Genomic DNA, 20,433 nt, shown 5'->3' with positions numbered 1-20,433 from the left:
GCAGGCAGGGTAGAGCTCCTTGGTCTAGGGCTTTCGAATCAGTGCCTTCACTGCCATGCCCTGGTCAGTGACCTGAAATCCCAATAAGCCATGTGGTGTATCCAAAATTTAAAAAATAAATTGATGGATCCCACCCAAGATCCTGTTCAGTAGACAATGTGTAGAGCTGGGAATTGGCATTTTCAGGAAGTTTCCAGGTGATAGTGATTCTGACTTGGAGCTTTGAGAACAACCACCCAATGTAATTCCAGGGCTGGATAACAGCCTGATAAACAGCTGTCATACTGTGTGTCCATGAGACCTCAGATGCTTTTAAAAGGTAACATTTCCCAAAGGTGTAACACCGGTCAGTGCTTCTCACTCACTGTGGATGCAGATCCCCTGGGACCCTATTAAGCCAGTGGTCTGATGCCATCGGTCTCATCTCACAAGCTGTGCTCAGGAAAGGCTGACATTCCTGCTCCCCAAGACCACTGTGACAAGAACACATGAAAATCACCAGATTAGGGGTGGGGGTGAGGGAAGAAATATCCTTAATACTTTGGGGATCTATTAGGATGACAATATACCATCATGACAGTTCTGTCATAATGATCACATAATGTGAATGATTCTGAAGAACTTTATGTATAATTTAACAAAATATTAGAAAATCTGTTTCTAAAATCCTCTTAAAAAGGTGGAAAGCAGCAAGGAAAAAACGGAGTTCATGTCCCAGCTTGAAAATGATTTTACGATATTGAGCCCTTTTTTAAGTAAGATTATACACTTTCCTAAGGAACACGAGACTAAAATTTTAGCCTGAGAATCACTAGAAAACAGGAGGGACCTTTTTCCTGTGTAAATAGGATATGTTCATTGCATTTCTATTCTCTGTCCAGTCTTGCCTAAAGACAAATCAGTATATTACTACCAGTGGGGGGAAATTGGAGCTAAAAATAACCTCAAGTCTTCCTCAAAGAAAAGGGCAGAAACCCCCCGAGTCGCATACAAAAACAGAGAAGCACAGGTTTCAACTCGGCCACAAACTGTTCTACTAATGCTAACACATGGACCAAGTCATTCAGCAAGTCCTGGCACCGGGAAGATGAAATGAGCAGCGACTGCACGTGCTGGCTGACCTGAAAGGACACTGGCAAATTTTCCTCAGCTTGCAACTTTGGACTCACACAGGAAGCCAAATTTCAGGTAGCTTCATCCATGTTTCCTTTTCTCCTAGGATTACAATAAAATCAGATTTAGCCCTTTAAAAACAAGTTTAAATGATCAATTAAAAACCACAAGTGTTCTCTTATTTCCCACAGTCCACGACAGTAATTAAATTCCACCAAGACGCCATTTAAATCTCTGCCTCATCTGATTATGTCCATTCAGTCAAGATTTTATTTTGTTTCGTCAAAGAACATCAACTGACTTAAAATTCTGCTCAATTTTGTGTTTTGGCAGCAGAGAAAACACTTAAATCCTAGATGGTAAAGTGTCCCATTTCCATTTTCCATAGATAGGTTCTCTTGTCTGGACTGCTGGTCCCTCATCACAGCCTGTGACACTTGTAATACAAAATCCTACGTAGGATCCCGATTCCTATTCTATCTAATTTGGCTTGTTCCAAGGTAGGGCACACAAAACCTGCTGTGCTCCATCAAATGACTTCTTACCTACCAAGACAGCATGCACTCCAGGTTTTCTGCAGGGGTACAGGTTTGTTTATTGTTAACCTCATCCCTATGAAATGTGTCTTAATAGCATCCCTGAAATACTAATGCCATAGTACACAATTATAATTGAGAAGTAAATAACTAGTTTTGGGTTCACTACTACTAGTGACCCAAATATACTGGAAGTAACTATCCTCAACTGGTACTTTTAAAACCCATTTAGGTCTTAGATTACCTGAGAATTGGATGAAGTATCACCCTCCCTGCCAAAAGCATGCAAAAATTACGTGAAAATCCTGCATGTGAAACAGACTCACAGCCAAACAGGGTCTGTGGTTTTTTCAAGCAAATCATGCCATAAATCAACAAAAATTATGTTTTATATTATTTCCATCTGCAGCTAGCATTCTACATTAGTTTTATAACTGTATTACCTATATATACATTACCTTTGGTAAAATCAAGGATGAGAAGAAAAATGGAAATATATGGACATCTGGATTACTGAATTATTACAAACACAATGACACCTGGACTACTAAAGATTTTAATTATCTTCAGTGAACCCACAAATTTTGCAAAGCACTAACTACACTGAAAACTAAAAAGGTACTCTCCAGAAGTTAGAAAGTGCTAGTTGCCAGTCTTAAAAAGGGTGGTTTACCTTAATCCTTTAATTCAATATTAAAAAACAAACTGCTAGAGTTTTGTGTAAAGTAGTAGTCTTTGGGATTCCTTGGTGGTACAGTGGTTAAGAATCCACTGCCAATGCAAAGGACATAGGTTCAATTCCTGGTCTGGGAAGTCCCACATGCAATGAGGCAACTAAGCCTGCATGCCCCAACTAAACTAGAGAAGCCACTACAACCAGAGAACAGCCCCCACTCTCCACAACTAGAGAAAGCCTGCACGCAGCATCGAAGACCCAGCACAGACAAAACAAAAACAAAAACCAAAATAATGAAGAAGTAGTCTCATACCAAATGTGGCCAGATTTACTCTGCACTGGATTGTAACCAACACCAGTAAGACACTTTACAGGTGTCCCGCTACCCACATCCATTCAGGGATGCTCATAATTTGGAGTTAAGAATCTGAGGATATGTAGAAGTTTGATATACTTCTAATATTTTCTGATCCTGAGGAATATTCAAAATGTGAAAATCAACCAACAATTGCATTTAAATAAAAACAATTTTTTGGCCATGCCATAAGGTTTGTGGGAAATTAGTTCCCCAACCAAACATCAAAGCCAGGACTGTCAGTCAAAGTGCCAAGTCCTAACCACTGGACTGCGAGAGAATTCCCTAGGAAAAGGTCTTTAACTAAAATCTGAAGCTGTAACTATACCAAAACTATGTGACAAACATGGTCTGTTTTTAATTTAAAGATAAAACTGGCTCAATCAGAACTTTGTAAGGTCTTCCCTGGTGGCACAGTGGATAGAATCTGCCTGCCAATGCAAGGCGCACAAGTTTGATCCCTGGTCTGGGAATATTCCATAATGCCACGGAGCACCTAAGCCCTCATACCACAAATACTGAGCCCACGTGCATCAAGAGAGAAGCCACCACAATAAGCAGTCCAAGTACTGCAACGAAGACTAGCCCCCACTCGCCAGCACAAAGCACCCATAATTTTTTTTTTAAATCATAGGCAGAGTTACTTTAAAATAAAAAAAAAAAGCTGTGTGAGAATTAATATTTGATTTTACATTCCATGCCAGCACATCTGAAATGGCTGGTAACAGTGAAAACAAAAAAAGACTCCAACCAACCACAGTCAGAAATGTGAATGGCCAATACCGCATGCACTTTTCTGATGACTTTTCTCAAAGAAACAAAAGATTAAAAAACAGAAGGCATATTCCTAACAGTCAACTATGTACCAATGAGAATGAGTACTCACATTCTCATTTTCCACTGAGTATACAAGTCAATCATTAATATATTACATAGTCTATTATATAAATTATATAGAAATAATAGTACATTGCAAGAAATAACTATGGAAGATAAATACTACATAATTCAACATATACGGAGGTTGAGGAATACTCTACAAAGCTCTTCCAATTACAATAAATGAATTGTAAAAACTGAAGAAATAGGATTTTAATAATGGTTCATGGTGAAAAATAATACCTTGCCAGAAATCACCCTCAAAGGTAATGTTCTCCTCTGGAGTAGATTCCTGTGGTATTGAACCACAAAGGAATCACATTCTTTATTAGCAAGCTCACAAACACCTTCTGAGAAATTCTGAAGTTTGTAGTTGTGAAGAAGGGGACATCCTCATGATTGTCACCCTCTGTGATCTTATGCAGAACCAAACATGATCCTCTGCCTTGATGGCAAAGACACCACGATAACAGGTGCTAAAACAATAAACCAAAGGCTATTACCACACAGGCAATTTACAACAGGCAAAATATGTACTATATACTGAAATAATCTCATTCTGTTACCTAATACACTCTTTGTTGCTTAAAGAGAATGTATCTTCAAAGACTAGAGAAATAGTTTGTGATTAAGAGAACAGTATACCAAAAATTCAGAAATCATTATTTTCCAAGAAAACGTAAAATCAGTAAATCTGTTAAAGACATGACAATACATATATTTACAAGTTCTTCCTGCTTTTTGATGTAATACAATTTCAACTGATGAATACATGACACAAGAAAATACACCTTCAGTTGACTGAATTCATTAGAAGGTAGACATTTTCTCAACATGACTTTAATTTTCATGACTTCTGGATTGAAAATTTGCAATAAAAAAAGAAAACTAAAAAAAAAAAACAAAAACTAAGGCTTTGATTTTCTATCAAGTTCATGGATCTTCCACCCATGTTATCATGCCAGAAGATATCACAAGGTTCAACTAATAAGTTTCATCTTTCACCTGATACTATACAAAAATATGTAATAAAAACATTCAATTTTGGATTCCCAACATCATCTGGCTTTTCAGAATTCTAATAAAGCTATCTGTACTTAAAATATATATCTCATAGGTTATATACACAGATCAGTGAGTTTTATATCAGCTAGTAATGAAACTTACACAACCTAGTTATAAACAGCAATTAAGAGTATGATAAAAGAAAGGCAAATGTGCTTCACTAAAAAAGGTACCTTAATGGCCAAAACTATTTGAAAAGGTAATCAACATGAGAAGTTACTAGGGAAACGTAATGCGCCTGCATCTCAACGGTGAAAACCGACAGGACTGATGCTGGCACGGATGCAGAGTTGCAGGCATCATCACTGCTCTCAGGCTACAAGGCCAAGCACCTCTGGAAAACTCCTTGGCTGTTTCATACGCAACACTCAGCAACTCCACCTTTAGGTATCTTCACCATGAAAGATGAAATGTATAACTAATTTGCAGAAGAACATTCATAGCAGTTTTATGAAGGGCCCAGATCTGTATGTATCTGCCATATGTGCAAAAGCGATTGTCATGAGAGAAAAAAAAGACTTGGAATTGAAAACCACCACTGAAAATTGTCAAGCTTAATTATGTTCCCAAATTCCTACAAAGGCATTTCAAGTTAAAAAACAAACCCTGAAACAGAGAAAGCAAAACTCTTCAAAACAAAAGTAAAAAAAAATCCAGGGACTTCACTGGTGGTCCTGTGGTTAAGAATCTGCCAGCCAATGCAGAGGACACCGGTTCAACCCCTGGTCTGGGAAAACCCACATGCCTCAGGGCAGCTAAGCCCCTGCACCACACGCCTGAGCTCACGAGCTGCAACTACTGTAGCCTGTGCATGCCAGAGCCTGTGCTCCACAAGAGAAGCCCGCGCGCTCCAACTGGAGAATGGCCCCTGCTCTTCAGAACTAAAACAAACACATGCAGCAAGGAAGACTCAGCACAGCAAGAAAATTAATTTTTACAGGGAAAAAGCCCAGCAGCATTATCGGGTTGTGATAACATTTCTCAAGTGCCCTCCCCAAAAAAGTCAAAGAAAACCGGCCTCTGTGATCATATACTCAGGTTAAGTTTTAAAAGCAAGTTCAGCTACAGCAACGATAAACTGTGTTTTTTTCTCAAGATGACATTGCTTGTTCAGCCTCCACTGTTTTCTTTAAAAATTCAATATTCCAAATACATTACTGTCAAAAGGATTCCACAGTAGTTACTTCACGAATTAACCATGTCCACATATAATGAAAAGGAAATAGAATGAACTATCAAATGACAGTCAACAGTTTTTTCAACATATACTTCAAACCACTTAAACACAGCATCTAACTTGCACTGAAGATACAATGTAAATGAACAAACTAGGAAAAGCATTTCTTGCAGAACCCATTATGCATTCACATGCAGTGAATAACATCACAATGCTGTACTTAGGAGACATCATTTAGTTGCTCAGTTGTGTCCAACTCTTACAACCCCAAAACATCAAACAAGTTTAATGTGCACTGTTGTGAGTCGATCATCTACTTAAATCCACGGTGGAAATAGGTGCTGAGCGACCTCAGTGAGGTGGCTGGAGGGTCACCATCTCAGAGACGCGCTTTCACTCTGGGTGCCACCTACCAAGCCCCTCTCACAGGAACTGCTTCTCAGTTAGTGTGTCCCAAATAGTATTTACCTGAAAATTTGGCAGGCCAAAAAACGTCTCTTTGGGTTGTCCGTAACAGCTTGCAGAAAAAAATCTAAATGAACTTTTTGGCCAGCTCAATACACTGAGGTGGTTAAAGTCTTAATGCTCTTTTCACAAGCACTGCACAAGATTCCAACAATTTCTTCTGAGGAAAAAAAAAAGGGGGGGGGGGGGACTGAAAAGTTTAAAAATGGGAGTTTTTAAAAAATCCTGTGTCACATTTTTTAAGAGCACAAAATTTTATTATCGGGGAGTTTGAGAAATTCACACTCTACAAACTAGATGACTAGAAAACACAAAAACAAGGCATAAAAAACCCATAAAATCATCCATCATAAATCTCACTTCTCAAACTATTTATGTCTCCACAACATCTGAACATGCAACATGCTCACCTCAGCAAATGCTAGGAGGGTTGCTTGATGTCCCACCACTTGGCCAAGGACCCCACAACCCTTCACAAAGCAACACAGGAACTACAGAAATGTGTGGGCACCTCGGCACTCCCTTGAGTACCTTTTTAGACTATATGTGCTATCGCATTTCCCATTTTTGGTCACCATGAGGGCTTACAAAAACATACTTAAAAAATCTCACTGTGGGAGAAGGAAATGGCAACCCACTCCAGTACCCTTGCCTGGAAAATCCAATGGAAGGAGGAGCCTGGTGTGCTAGAGTCCATGGGGTCGCAGAGAGTAGGAGATGACTGAGCGACTTCACTTGCATTTCTGCCTGAGGGTTGGAAAGTACAGGATTTGTATCAAGAGGTTTTGTTTAAGACCCCAGGGTTTTTAGGTTTACTAAAATTGAAGTAAATAAAAGTTGTGACTTTATAAATTGAGAAAAAAAAAAAAAAAAAATCTCACTGTGACTTCCAGGAATTCCAGTGCAAGCCTGGAAAGCTGCCTGCTAACTGATTTCACAAAGCGAGGTGGGCAGGGCAGTAAGAACCCCTTTAGAGCCTCAACTCATAGCAGTGTCCCTCAATAAACTGCTTTAGAACCACTTAACTCCAAACAGAATTCAACTGAAACTCTTCACATACTAATGCATGAGCAGTTACTGCAATAAAACAAAAAAAGAGAAGGCAGGCTTTTAAACGGATCCCACCCCCCTTCCCCGCCCCAGAAAAAAGTCTGGAATGAAAGGCACAAGATATAGGGGCACGTTCCTGCTGAGACAAAACAAAAAGCTGAAACAAATCTGGAGTTTTGAACACTCTAAATTTGTCTGTGGGATCATTTAGCTACATCCAAGTGACTGAAAAATGGGAAACTTAAATGGCTTCAAGGTTGAAAATCAGACTCCACTGTTGTCATTTCCTGGCTAAAACCTTGCTGAGGCCCACAGATGAGCTCCCCTCAACAGTGGACAAGACACTCACAACCATCAAAGCTGAGCCCACTGCATCCGAGTCATCAGTAGCCTGTGTGGACCAAGCCCAGCTCTCCTTCCCCTCTCTTTACTGGTCACTGGTCTGCCTGTTGCTTGCATCCTGGGCTCTCCCTTCAGTCAAGTCCTTCATGAGCTTCTACAAGCCCTTCAGGTCAGTTCAGTTCAATCGCTAAAGTCATGTCCAACTCTTTGCGACCCCATGGACTGCAGTAGGCCAGGCTTATCTGTCCATCACCAACTCCTGGAGCTTATTCAAACTCATTTCCATCGAGTCGGTGATGCCATCCAACAATCTCATACCCTGTTGTCCCCTTCTCCTCCCACCTTCAATCTTTCCCAGCATCAGGGTCTTTTCCAATGAGTCAGTTCTTCGCATGAGGTGGCCAAAGTATTGGAGTTTCAGTTTCAGCATCAGTCCTTCCAATGAATATTCAGGACTGACTTCCTTTAGGATGGACTGGTTGGATCTCCTTGCAGTCCAAGGGACTCTCAAGAGTATTCTTCAACACCACAGTTCAAAAGTATCAATTCTTCAGCACTCAGCTTTCTTTACAGTTCAACTCTCACATCCATACATGACTACTGGAAAAACCATAGCTTTGACTAGATGGACCTTTGTTGGCAAAGTAATGTCTTTTCTGAACCATAAACCAGGTCGCATCACTGCCCAGCCCAGCCCAAGCCTTTTCTATGGCTTCTCACTTCATCAAGAAAGTCTCGTGGCCTCCACACACATGACTCTAGTCTTGTGTTCTCAATAAGTCAGAACTGTTCCCAAGAGGGAGAAAATTAGTTGGTCAGTAAAAATTTTAAATTTTACATATAAAGCACAAATACAATATACAAACAGCTATCCGTAGTGCTAAAATTTCACTGAATGGGACAGCTGAGGGCTTCAATCAGACAAAAATGGGGGGAACGAGGGATGAGAACCCTCGGTTCACTCAATTCCAGCCACAATCCCTTCCTTGCTATAAATGGTACCCCTCAGCTTGAACAGGGCTCACCTTCAACCTCTAACCTCCCAAGCCTCCTCCTCCTGTCATTCTTATCAGCTCAAGAGCCACCACCTCCTCAGGAAAACCTCCAGGGCTGTCCTGGCTAAGTGGACAAACCAGCCTCCTCCCACCGCCCCCAGTGATGTGGATCCCAGCTGCAGCCCCAGCACCAGCAAGGCCACACCACATGTTCAATAACACTGCTCACCTGCACTAATAACGACCACGCATGAGGGAACAGAACACCATGGAGAGAACACTCATCAAGACAGTAGATACTGGGAAAGTGACCTGTGACCAAGGACATTCCAACGTTTCAAAGAGCAAACTACTCAGTCCTTGGGTATACAACATACATGTCATTATTACTACCTTAAGAGACAGACTGCAAGGAGATCCAAACAGTCCATCCTAAAGGAGACAAGTCCTGGGTGTTCACTGGAAGGACTGATGCTGAAGCTGAAACTCCAATACTTTGGCCACCTCATGCGAAGAGTTGACTCATTGGAAAAGACCCTGATGCTCAGAGGGATTGGGGGCAGGAGGAGAAGGGGACGACAGAGGATGAGATGGCTGGATGGCATCACTGACTCGATGGGCATCAGTTTGGGTAAGCTCCGGGAGTTGGTGATGGACAGGGAGGCCTGGCATGCTGTGATTCATGTGGTCGCAAAGAGTTGGACACGACTGAGCGACTGAACTGAAGAGACAGAAAATTTTTAATTAAAAAAGTCATTTCACTGTTATAAAATGTTCAATTTATATAATAACTCACTGAATAACAAACTGTAATCCTTTGGGAATGAACACAAGTGTTTCTAAACATTTTATTAATTTTATGTAAAACTTAAAATACAGCTTAGGGACTCCACCCTTTTTGGTTTATAAATGAAGTATATCTCCCCCTGCAGTATTTCCAAGTAATATCAGATTTTAAATTCAAAGTGAAACTTTAATCAACAGCAAAGAGGGGAAGGATTCTTCTAGAATAAAGAATTCCCAGTTCTTCCTACTCTTGCTATTTAAGAGGTGAAATTCAAGTCAAGCACACCACTGTGAATAATGTTCACTCTTGTCACTGAAGAATTGTACGATTTTTTTAAAAATGGAAGATTTCAGAACTTGAGTTACATGCTCTCCTCTATCACGAAGAATACACTGACCCATTAGCTCTCCCCAGTTCAATCATATAATTTCTCTTCCTAGACTTTTACCATCACCTGCAAAGATGCCATTATTTCCTATCAACATTTGCAAAGATGCCATTATTTCCTATGCCGTTGGCTAAGGACTGCTGGGGGTAATGCTGTCACTATCCACAGTAAGGACAGGCAGCATCTGGAAAAAAACGTTAAAAACACACATACCTTGGCTTCCCTGGTGGCTCAGTGGTAAAGAATCTGCCTGCCAATGCAGGAAACATGGGTTCATTCCCTGATCTGGGAAGATACCATATGCCACAAATCAACTAAGTCCCTGCACCACAACTATTGAGCCTGTGTTCTCTATTGAAACCCACGCCCCAGAGCCCATACTCTTCAACAAGAAAACCCACCACAATGAGGAGCCCAAGCACCACAACTAGAGAAAAAAGTCCACGTAGCAACAAAGACCCCACACAATCAAAAGAAAAAAAAAGAAGATCCCAAAACCACACATACCCAATGACCAAGTGATTCACCTAGTAGAAATTTTATCCTACAGGTATATTCACACGCAGTCTCTCTTCTGTGTACCCAACAACATGCTACAGAGCATATAACAGGAGAAAAAAAGAATCAATGAAACACAGTCCCCAAAAGATCTGGTACACATACCTATGACCTACCAATTAAGTATAAGACGAGTGAAGGATCATTTAGAAAACTGAAAATAGAATACTGTGAGATGACTAATAGAAGTATATAGTGTACTTGTATATGTATTGTGTTTAGAATGTAAACAAACATGGCTGTGAATGCACAAAACCTTCCAGATGGATGCACAAGAAACTGTAACCATGGCTGCTCCTGGACAAGGAAGCTGGGTGATGTGTAGACAGCAGCAAGAAGGTTTCACTGTGCACCAATCTGCATCTCCATGTTTGTGTATTAGATGCATATTATTCAAAAAACTCAAAATACACTGGATTAGTTTATGCATCAATAGTATTTGAAGGCCTCTTGATTTTTATGAGATGTTAATGCTTTCTAATACACAGTGGTGTGACAAAGAACAACTTCCAGGTCTCCAAGAAGGACCTGAATGCAGCTACAGTACACAGCCTGCACTAAACAGGGCTTATTTCACCTCTGGTTTCCACACTGTCTAATGCTGGCCATTAACCAAGTATGAATTAAGTAAGTTATTTAAATGTGCATTTCTAATGAATACAATGGCAGTATTCTTGAGCCTTAAAGGTTTAGCTGTATTCCACTATAAGACTCAGTTCACCAAAGCCTTCAAGTTCAACCTAAACATCCAGAGATGTGTAAAGGGTGTATCAGCCCCTAAACATCAGCCCATAAACTATATACATGTGTACTGGTCAACTATCTGCTTCACACTTTATCAATTGGTGCTCACTCTGTTGATGACTGTCAGAATTCTCAAGCCAAGATCATTTCCTAAGCTGAATGATTTTCCATACTCAGCACCCTTTCTAGATGTCACAAGAACTTGAAGAGCTCCATCCTGACCTCACTGCTCTGTTCCTGCAAGTTGGTGGCACCAAAATGGTATACCGGATTTGGGGTTCAAAACCAGTCAATCTTGCCTTTCTTCCACATAATCTCCCCAACATTCAATTAACCACCACCTTCTGACCATTCTGTAATTCACTGATATATCTTGATTTGATTTCTACTTTTACTCTCCAATCCTTTTCCTGATCTCAACAGGCTGTCTAGCCTGCAATCTGAGTTTAATCAAAGTTGTTCTTCCACAAGCCAGGTAACCTTTATGAAATACGAATCTCAGGACTTACTCTCTTGCCAATACACTCCTTGTGGTTATCATGGAGTAAGAGCTGACTAGTTTTCCAGTCTCACTTTGGCTAACTTCTCACTTCATACACCTTTATTCATACCGAATCCTCTTTGATAACACCTGCTCCTGAAACAAGATGCAACTCACCCTGGAGACAATACTGGGACATCTCTACCTCCCCAAACCTTGGACACACTCATGAAGTAACTCTCCCCTTATGTTTTGAAGGGTCCTCTAACCCTCCTGCCCTGAACAAAAACATTCCCTTCTCATTCATAGTATGCAAATCCTTCCCAACTAGTTTATCTTATTTCCATCTCTCTTCTCCAAACTCCCTGTAACAATTCTGAACAGGTTTCACACGTACTGTACAAGTCGCCAAGTGTCCCCAGCACTGCCACTGAACTGTTGCGCACAGCAGGTGATTATTTCACATGAGCACACACTCTAATAAGCCCAGCACAACAAGGTGCACTCTTTTCTGATAAGACTCCAAGACTTATTGTGTATTCACACATGCTCTCTTGAGTCCTCCCTTCTTCTGCTTCCCAATTCATGTAGATATGACCAATCTCAACCCTGCTGCTGTTCACGAGCAGTCCCTGCACCGCACTTTAGTTCCTGTGCTGTACTCGAACCGCAAGAGTTGAAGTTGCTCCAGAACATGAACACCTTGTGTCCACCCCACACTGGCTCCTTGGCCTTAAATGAAGCAAACACTTTCTGTATGGAGCTAACAGACCTTCTTCAGAACCAATGATTCAGAATTACCAGCCACTTCTAGTGAATACCTAGGCTTTATCTACATCTAACAATAATGTGATCCCTTACAATTCATTTGTGGGCCCTATACGGTTTTTAAAGAATCATTTATTTCATTGAAAAATATAGTATTAGAAAAAAAAATATATAGTATTAGCATATATCCAAGTATCATGACAGCAATAAAATGTCTACATTAAATTAGCATTTTTAATACCTACATCATGATGTGATAAAATTCATTTAAAGAAAAAAAAGCAAAATTCACTGTAGCACTAGCACCCATGCTGAGTGTACGTGCACTCACACACCATCCAAAAGAAAAGAACTAGTAAGGGACAAACTGGAAGAGAATTGTAGTTAACGGTCACGATGAACTGTCCAGGGTTCACTTAATGCTGATCTTGCCAAGCACATGCCAAGAGGAACACATGGATCCAGAGGAGCCCTGGAGTGCCAAGGGGCCCACGGCTGCTGTGGCTGTTCTGACAGCTCGGGTGGGAGCAGACAAGGCCAGCCTCAAGATGGAGCCACGTAAAGACGGTGATGAGGAGCAAGGGAAACTGAGGAAATGTTCAAGATAAAGGTCACTGGGAAAATTTTATGAAAAACTGAGATAGTCCAAACACCTAATTAATTGGTCTTAAAAAACAATTCTCTTTCTATACTAATAAGTATAAAAGCAGGAAATTGAACCATAATTCAAATAAATGTAATAAAACATATTTGTATTTCAAATACTATGTATTCACTATATATATAAAAAAATTAAACATCTAACTCAATTTGATTGTATTTATTTGACCTTCCTTAGAAGTTAGGACAATATACACACAATTGTTAACATGATGATTTTTACCTGAAATGGCACTATATTGTAAACTAGAAAAAAATTTTGATCCTCTCCAACTGCATTTACCTCCCAACTTTTCAGCAGCTCTCATGTCAGAGAGCAAAGAAATCTCAAACCAGAAAACTGCTGCTTGCAGGTCCCCAGACTGTGGCACCCCACCCACTCTTCATACCCTGCCCACATTCATCTGTCTTCACCATAGAGCACCTAGTGAGAAGACTTAGAGAAGCCAAAATGCAGGGACTAAGCATTATCACTATATAGTTAAGTTTACTATATAATCTAGAAACATTTCAAAACACCATTTCAAAGACAACCCAGAAAAGCAAACAATGACCAGAAGTAATTTTTAAAATCCCCAGATCCATCCAATTGAACAGTAATAAATGTTAACCAAAAAACCACAATAACGGAAGCAAACAAGTGAAAACAGGGTGCAGTGAAAGGGAGCCAGCAGCCTTAATCAGGGTATGGAATAATGACTCACCCTTGAATAGGAAATAAAACACAAGACCAAAAAAGAAAAGTTTCTTCAAATTGCATATTACATGCTTTTTCTCCTCCCAATATCTGTACAAACTAGTATCTCAATCTCTTTTTTGATACAGCACCCAACTTACTAAACAAAGCCTGAGAGGAACAACTATTCCCTTCAAAACAGAGCATTACTGAACTATTTCTCCTGTAAACCATAACCACGGAGCCACCTTACAGTTGTCACTGGAGGAATTATCACCATCAAGATCTCTGGTCCACTGGAGCACACATGACGATCACGCTCCCTGATAAGCTGTTCTGGCCCACTTGTCCCCTTCTCTCCAGGGCATACCAATGCCACGAAAACAAGAACGGAAACTTCAAAAACCAGAAGCCTTTGGTTGACATTCAATTAGAGAACACCAGACTCTCCTGGAGAGGACAATGGCATCCTGCTGCCCTTTTTCATGAATGCCTGGGGCTCCTCCAGCACCAACCTCCACTGCATGGGGCTCAGCCAGTCACAAAACTGCACTGAGAGCCTTTTTAACTTAAAACTCGTACCAGCAACCTCACCTACCCAGGCTCCCCTCCGTCCATCCTGAATCACTCCCTTTACATTCTCCCTTCTTTCCCAGCTCCTCACTTTCTTTTTAGACATATTTCTATAGATGCATGTAAGGGCATATAGTCTCCCAAACTCTATTACACACGGGGCTTTGCTCAAAGTTCTGTCTGCTCTTCTTGCTCTAACTCCCCACTGTGATGACAGCTAAGAACTTGCCAGTTCTCACCACGTTTCTCTCACCATTCACCAGACTCCAAACTCACAGCAGGCAGAGACCAAGTCTGTTTTCTTCATTATTTACACACAGGCTAAGACAAAAGCTGCTTAAAAACTGTCTACTGAATGAATAAGCAACTTGGGAGTCTCATCCACACACATGAGCTGCAAACTCTCAAGTCTATGCCATTTCCTCCTGGATATCTCCTCAGACCAGTTCAAGAAATAGAAGTGGCAACTGTGCCATGATACTGGGAACACTGATACAAGATAAGTAAAAGGCAAGTACAACAGACAAACAAGCCCCACACGCTGACGAGGCGACAGGAATGAGAGAGGTGGTCTAGTTCTGTGGGGAAAGGATCCTCCTCAGAGACCCAGGGAGACAGGAGCCATCTCAGGGCTCAGTGAGCAAGGGCAGAAGGACGGTGGGACAGAAACACGAGAGTAGGTCAAATAATGCCCATGGCCGAAAAGACAGCAGGGGCTCTATTAAGACAGAACTACTGCATCTGGCACAGGGTAGGAGCCTTTTAGAAGGAAGCACAGAACATTATATGGAGAATAACTGCAAGGACAGTAAAAGCAGGACCAGCCTGAAGTGTACTAAGTCACCTTCAGTGATAAAGGACAAGGCTTTTCGAGGTCAGAGAGAGAAGCTTTATAGTCTTTAAAACCCCAACAAACCACTGTAGGAACTCAAATCCAAAATATTACAAAACCCAGTGGACAGCCATTCTCTCCCTCAAGCAGCTACAGCCCATGCCCAGTCCTGAGCACTTACCTTCCATGTCTCAGCAAACGGCATCACCACTGGCCCAGCACTCAGACCAGATGCCACAAGGTCACCAGCAACTTCCACAAGGTCACCCTAACTTCCTGCTCCCACCAGATCACTGCAGTCGGCCCTGGGCATGCGCAGGGGGCTGGTTCCAGTACCCTCAAGACACCAAAATCTACTATAATATGGCAAAGCATTTGAACATAAACCATGTTCATCCTCCTATATGGTAAATAACTTTAGATCACTTACAATACCAAATATAATGTAAATATTATGTAAATAGTTGCCTATGACAAATTCAAGTTTCAATTTTTGGAACTTTCTGGAATTCCCTTCCCCCCCCACCCTCACCCCCCATCTTTTCAATCAACTGTTAGTTGAACCTGTGAATACAGAATCCAGGGACACAAGGGCCAACTGTGGTCTCAAATCACACTCTATGTGTAAAATACTTGGCTGGAATCTAACAACCCTCATAAATACTAAAGATCTTTTCAAGGAGCATGTGTAGCTGGGGAGGGGGGTAGGGAATCAATGGTCTATGTGGTCCCCTGGCTTTCCATTTATGACCTAGCCTCTCCTGTCCTGACACCCCCTCACCTCAAACTCAAAACTTAGCAACCTTTACTTCTTCTCCACCCTGAATCCTGGCCCTGGACAGCTTCTTGTTAACTGCTCACTGCCCCAGAGTCCTCTCTCCAGCTCCCACCTAAAAATCTACCCTGGGCAAATACTTACTCACCTTTAAGTCCTGCTCAAAAATGATCACCTTAGTGAAGTCTTCCCAACATGAGTGGATATTCGCTTCTGGGTTTCCAGAGCACTTCCTAATTGTTTCATTACTACCAACTGGCCTAATAGTTTGCTTAATCCCAAGAGGGCAAGTGCCATATTTTGTTCATTTTTGTATTCTCATTAGTGAATACACAGTCTGTCTTACAGTTGGTGTCATTCATCCACTAAATTTAATAAGGACTTGCCAGGAACTGAAAATATATCACTAATTGACAGATAAGGTCCCTAACTTTCTCAGAACTGACATCCTAGATTAAATGGAGTAAATAAATGAAGAAAATTTCATAAAGTTTTAGGAGAAATCTTACATGACAAAGCGTCTTCAGGAGTTAAGAGTAAATATTTTATAAAGAAGGTATCAGGTAGATAATATACAAAAGTAAAGGGAGTAAAATGTGTATCACTACTTCCTGAGAACTGGGAGCTCAGCCGTCCTGGCCACTCCTGCACAAACACCAACTGATCATACAGGAACGCTGTCCCACCCTTACACCTCACGGTGAGCATACACTCAGCAAACCCTCAACCTCAAGTTATTCTTTCTAAAAGATAAAAATAAACAGATTCATAACTACAGACCATGTAACAAGGATTCGAGGATTACAATCATGCAACGAAAATAACAAAATTTGACAGTTACTATCCTAGATGAGCATTTCCCATAAGAAAAATCATGCAAACAACAAAAGAAATTCTAAATGTCATAAAAGCAACACTGAAGGGGAAAAAAAGCAGCAGATGAAATTAGCTTCATAGTATGCTTTATTTAACTGAATATATCCAAAATATCACCAATCCAACAAGTAGTCATATGAAAAGCTGAGATAGTTTATTCTTTCTTCATACTAAGTCTCTGCAATTTTGTGTATATTTTACACATCTACTTCAAATGGCAAATTTTCTTCAATACTTATATATTAGGTTTCATTAAACTTAAGATGCAAAAGTAAATTCACATATCCAAATTATCCAAATATGCTTACTACTGCATTGATAACCGAATTTAAGTTAATTATAATGCAATTAAAACCCAGTCCCAGCCTCACCAGTCCTGTTCCAAAGACTCAGCAGCGACCTGTGGCCGCGACAGGGGACAGTGCGGCTCCCACAGTGGACTGACTGTCCCACTTCCTCGACCACAACTCTGTTTCATCAGTACAGACTACATTTAAGAGGGTTCTGTCCCTTTATTTCCTGAGATGGTCATTTCCAGTCTCCTTGTCTAATAAAACAGCTATCATTTTCTCTAGTCATCTCAACCATCTGTCACTGAGTGTCTTCAGATCTAGAATGCAAATGCCAGGGAGCTGAGGGCAGGAGTGCCTTCAGCACAGCTGTCTCTGCAGTACCCAGGCTGCAGGACACTACTGCCAATATCCAACTGCTGAAACCAGTCTTGTTTACATGTTGCTAAATTATTTAGTATGTGTATTATATGGATATGACCTAGAAAAAAAAAAGGATGACTAGATATGTTGTGTCAGGCAGTGTTCTTCCATATTGTTCAACTAATTACAAGATAATTCAAATTATCAGATCTGTATTTTTAACCCAGAGAAATCATCCAGTCATTGTCTAAAAGATCATAATGTGAATAACTTGGCTTACCTTATCTCTAACACTTGAAGCACAAACACTAGGATATATATTTAGTCTTCCTGAAATATAAACACATTACATTGCAAAGCAGAAATTAAGAATCTGAATAGGTATTTTCTATATTGTACTTCACAGCCCCCCAATTTGGAACATGTCATTTTCCAAGAACTTCTGATCTTCCTCCTACATATAATTTACAAGATTTAATGGCTCAAGATAAAGGCCCATTAAGCATAATATACAGCTAACAAGCAAAAAAAACAAGGTCTCTTAAATTTTCCTAATAAATCATTATGCATAAATCATAAAGCATCTGCCTAGTGTGGGAGACCTGGGTTCAATCCCTGGGTCAGGAAGATTTTCTGGAGAAGGAAATGGCAACCCATTCCAGTATTCTTGCCTGGAAAATCCCATGGACGGAGGAACCTGGCGGGCTACAGTCCATGGGGTCGCAAAGAGTCAGACACGACTGAGCGACATCACTTTCACTTTCAAGGACTGCCAGCCACAGGACTTCAAGTCAAATCTTGGCTGAAGAAAACTAGCAATAAACATTTACACAGGAAAAACAAATATATCTAGAAATCTATCCATATAAATTTGCTTTAAAAGATGGATGAAACAAAGCTTTCCTCTCATTGACCTTCATGAGAATTTGTTTGAAAAACAGGTTAACAAGCCACCCTACGATAGGAGTTGAGCCTCTTAAGTTCTGGACTCCCAAGGAGCAAGGAATCTGACTCCTTAATGGGGTCTGTGGATATGAGGGCTTCCTAAACTACAGTTAACACTCCTTCCTGGAGCCACACCCATTTCTGGCTCCCACACACACAAAAAGCTTGGTTGAAGTGGATTTCTGGTGTCAGGGTTATTAGTCTGGAGGGAAGCAGGACAGAGAGGCACCCAGGAGACAGCTGGACTACACAAAGAAACAAGTCTCCACACTTGTTTTCTACGCAGATATTCTTAATTAACATATACCACAATGTTCTAGAAACTATATTCCAAGATATTTAGAAGGCTGCAAACCAGGCGATTATTTCTTTGCACTAACATAGTCACAATTGTTTGGAAGAAACTATTGTTAATATATTAACTATGTGCTCTCATTATGAACCAGTTTGATTATTTCAACATACTATATAATTTTAAATAGATTTTTAAATCACATATTTACGTAGCATACATCACTGTAAGGTCTCACAAAGCAGGTTGTAATTCTTATCTTAAAATTACTTAACAATTCTCATTTACTAAACTTCCAGATGGGTATCACTAAATGTGTAATAAGAATTGAAGCTGCAAAGCAAAAGAAATTACATTTAGTAAATACATGCATGGTCTGAGAAAAAATAATTTATCAAAACTTTATCCTCAATCTGGAAAAGCAAAAGATGAGCTCACTCACAAAAGCCATCATTTCATCAAAATAGTATCATTCTATTCATATTCACCAGGATGGGAAACAAATATCAGCAGTTTTCTAGAACCTTCACCGGTCATCTGGCACAAGCACATTCAAATACACTGGCACAAAAACAAATTATTACACTGTTTCAACCTCATACTGGTAAGGATGGCTGAGAATCAGTTAAGTAAAAAAACTTTACATTTTCAAAGTGTGTTTTTCTCTATACGCCCTCTTCACTTGAACTAACTAGGTTTATGAACACACACACAAGAAAATCCTACTTCAAAAAGAGTATTATGTTTAAGACTCAGCATTCAATAGCCAAGCCATAGCCTGATAAGAATAACAGACTTTTTGCAGTTCTTGCCAGTTGGCAGAACCTGAGAAAGCTTGAGAGTGTTTTGGTTTCTCATAATGATTGGCTAAGGATTCTACTCAACATACAATGTACCAGGAAAATCCTCTATGCCACCACCACCAAAAACCACCAACCAAAAGAGTTTCTGTGCCTCTTCAGAGGAACACTTTAGAACAGAGGTTTTAAAGTGGGGTCCCCAGACCCAACATATGGGTATCACCTGGGAACTTGTTACAAATGCCTGCTGTTTAGCCCCACCTGAGACCTGCTGAATCACAAACTCTGGAGTGGGGCCCAGAAGTCTGTTTTACTGAACCTCCAGGTGATTCCGGTGCATAATTAGCCTGAGAGCCATCAATTCAGAGGGACATCCACGACTACTGTAATTTATAGCAGGGGTTTTTCCCCCCACTGTTGTATCTCAGTGCTGGAGAAGGGTCCAAAATACAAGAGGACCTCTCAATACATAACTGGTACAACAAATAAATATAGTGAAATTCTCAATGACAGCGCTCCCATAAACTCTTTTTTTCTTGTCATAAAATGATATATTTATATTAGATACCACACCATTTATCTCTCAACCCAGTTTGCTCAGTTTGCTAAACTGTTGGCTCCATAGTTATTCTGTTTAAAATATTCTAACCACAGGCATAAAAATGTAAATATTTTAACCAATTCAAAGAATGAACATTATATAACCACTGAGCAAGTTATTACTGTTTATAACACTAAAAAGGTCAGAAATTATTAAGAGAATCACTATGTGAAGTTGTTTAACATCTTTTTAGTACATAGAGAAAAAAAGTCACACTTGTAAATCTAAGCAATGTATCATAGTTGATATTAATTTACATTATCTAAATTAAAACATACCTTGAGGAGAACTTAACTAAAATCATCCTGGCAAAATGTACAATGAAATAAGATGGTTTCTCTATTCTTATGTATTAGATAATATGAATAATT

At 40.2% G+C, this 20,433-nt stretch overlaps 1 protein-coding gene across 5 annotated transcripts in view; it reads right to left on the bottom strand.

Moving 5' to 3' along the window:
* Positions 1-20,433, bottom strand: part of PSPC1 (paraspeckle component 1) — a 73,470-nt gene that overhangs the window by 3,142 nt on the left and 49,895 nt on the right. For 4 of the 5 annotated variants that reach the window (XR_006271149.1, XR_006271150.1, XR_006271148.1 and 1 more), the window contains exons 7-8: positions 1,122-1,215; positions 366-473 (exon numbers count right to left, since the gene is read on the bottom strand). The gene's annotated coding sequence lies outside the window, so the exon portion shown is untranslated. Of the gene's footprint in view, positions 1-365; positions 474-1,121; positions 1,216-17,704; positions 17,755-20,433 lie in introns of all 5 variants that reach the window. The other variant, XR_006271151.1, reaches the window with a different exon arrangement.

Source organism: Cervus canadensis, chromosome 9, assembly GCF_019320065.1.
Source record: "Cervus canadensis isolate Bull #8, Minnesota chromosome 9, ASM1932006v1, whole genome shotgun sequence".
NCBI classification, from domain to species: Eukaryota; Metazoa; Chordata; class Mammalia; order Artiodactyla; family Cervidae; genus Cervus; species Cervus canadensis.
Note: the sequence above shows the minus strand (reverse complement) of the source record. Positions and strands in the feature narration are given on the sequence as shown.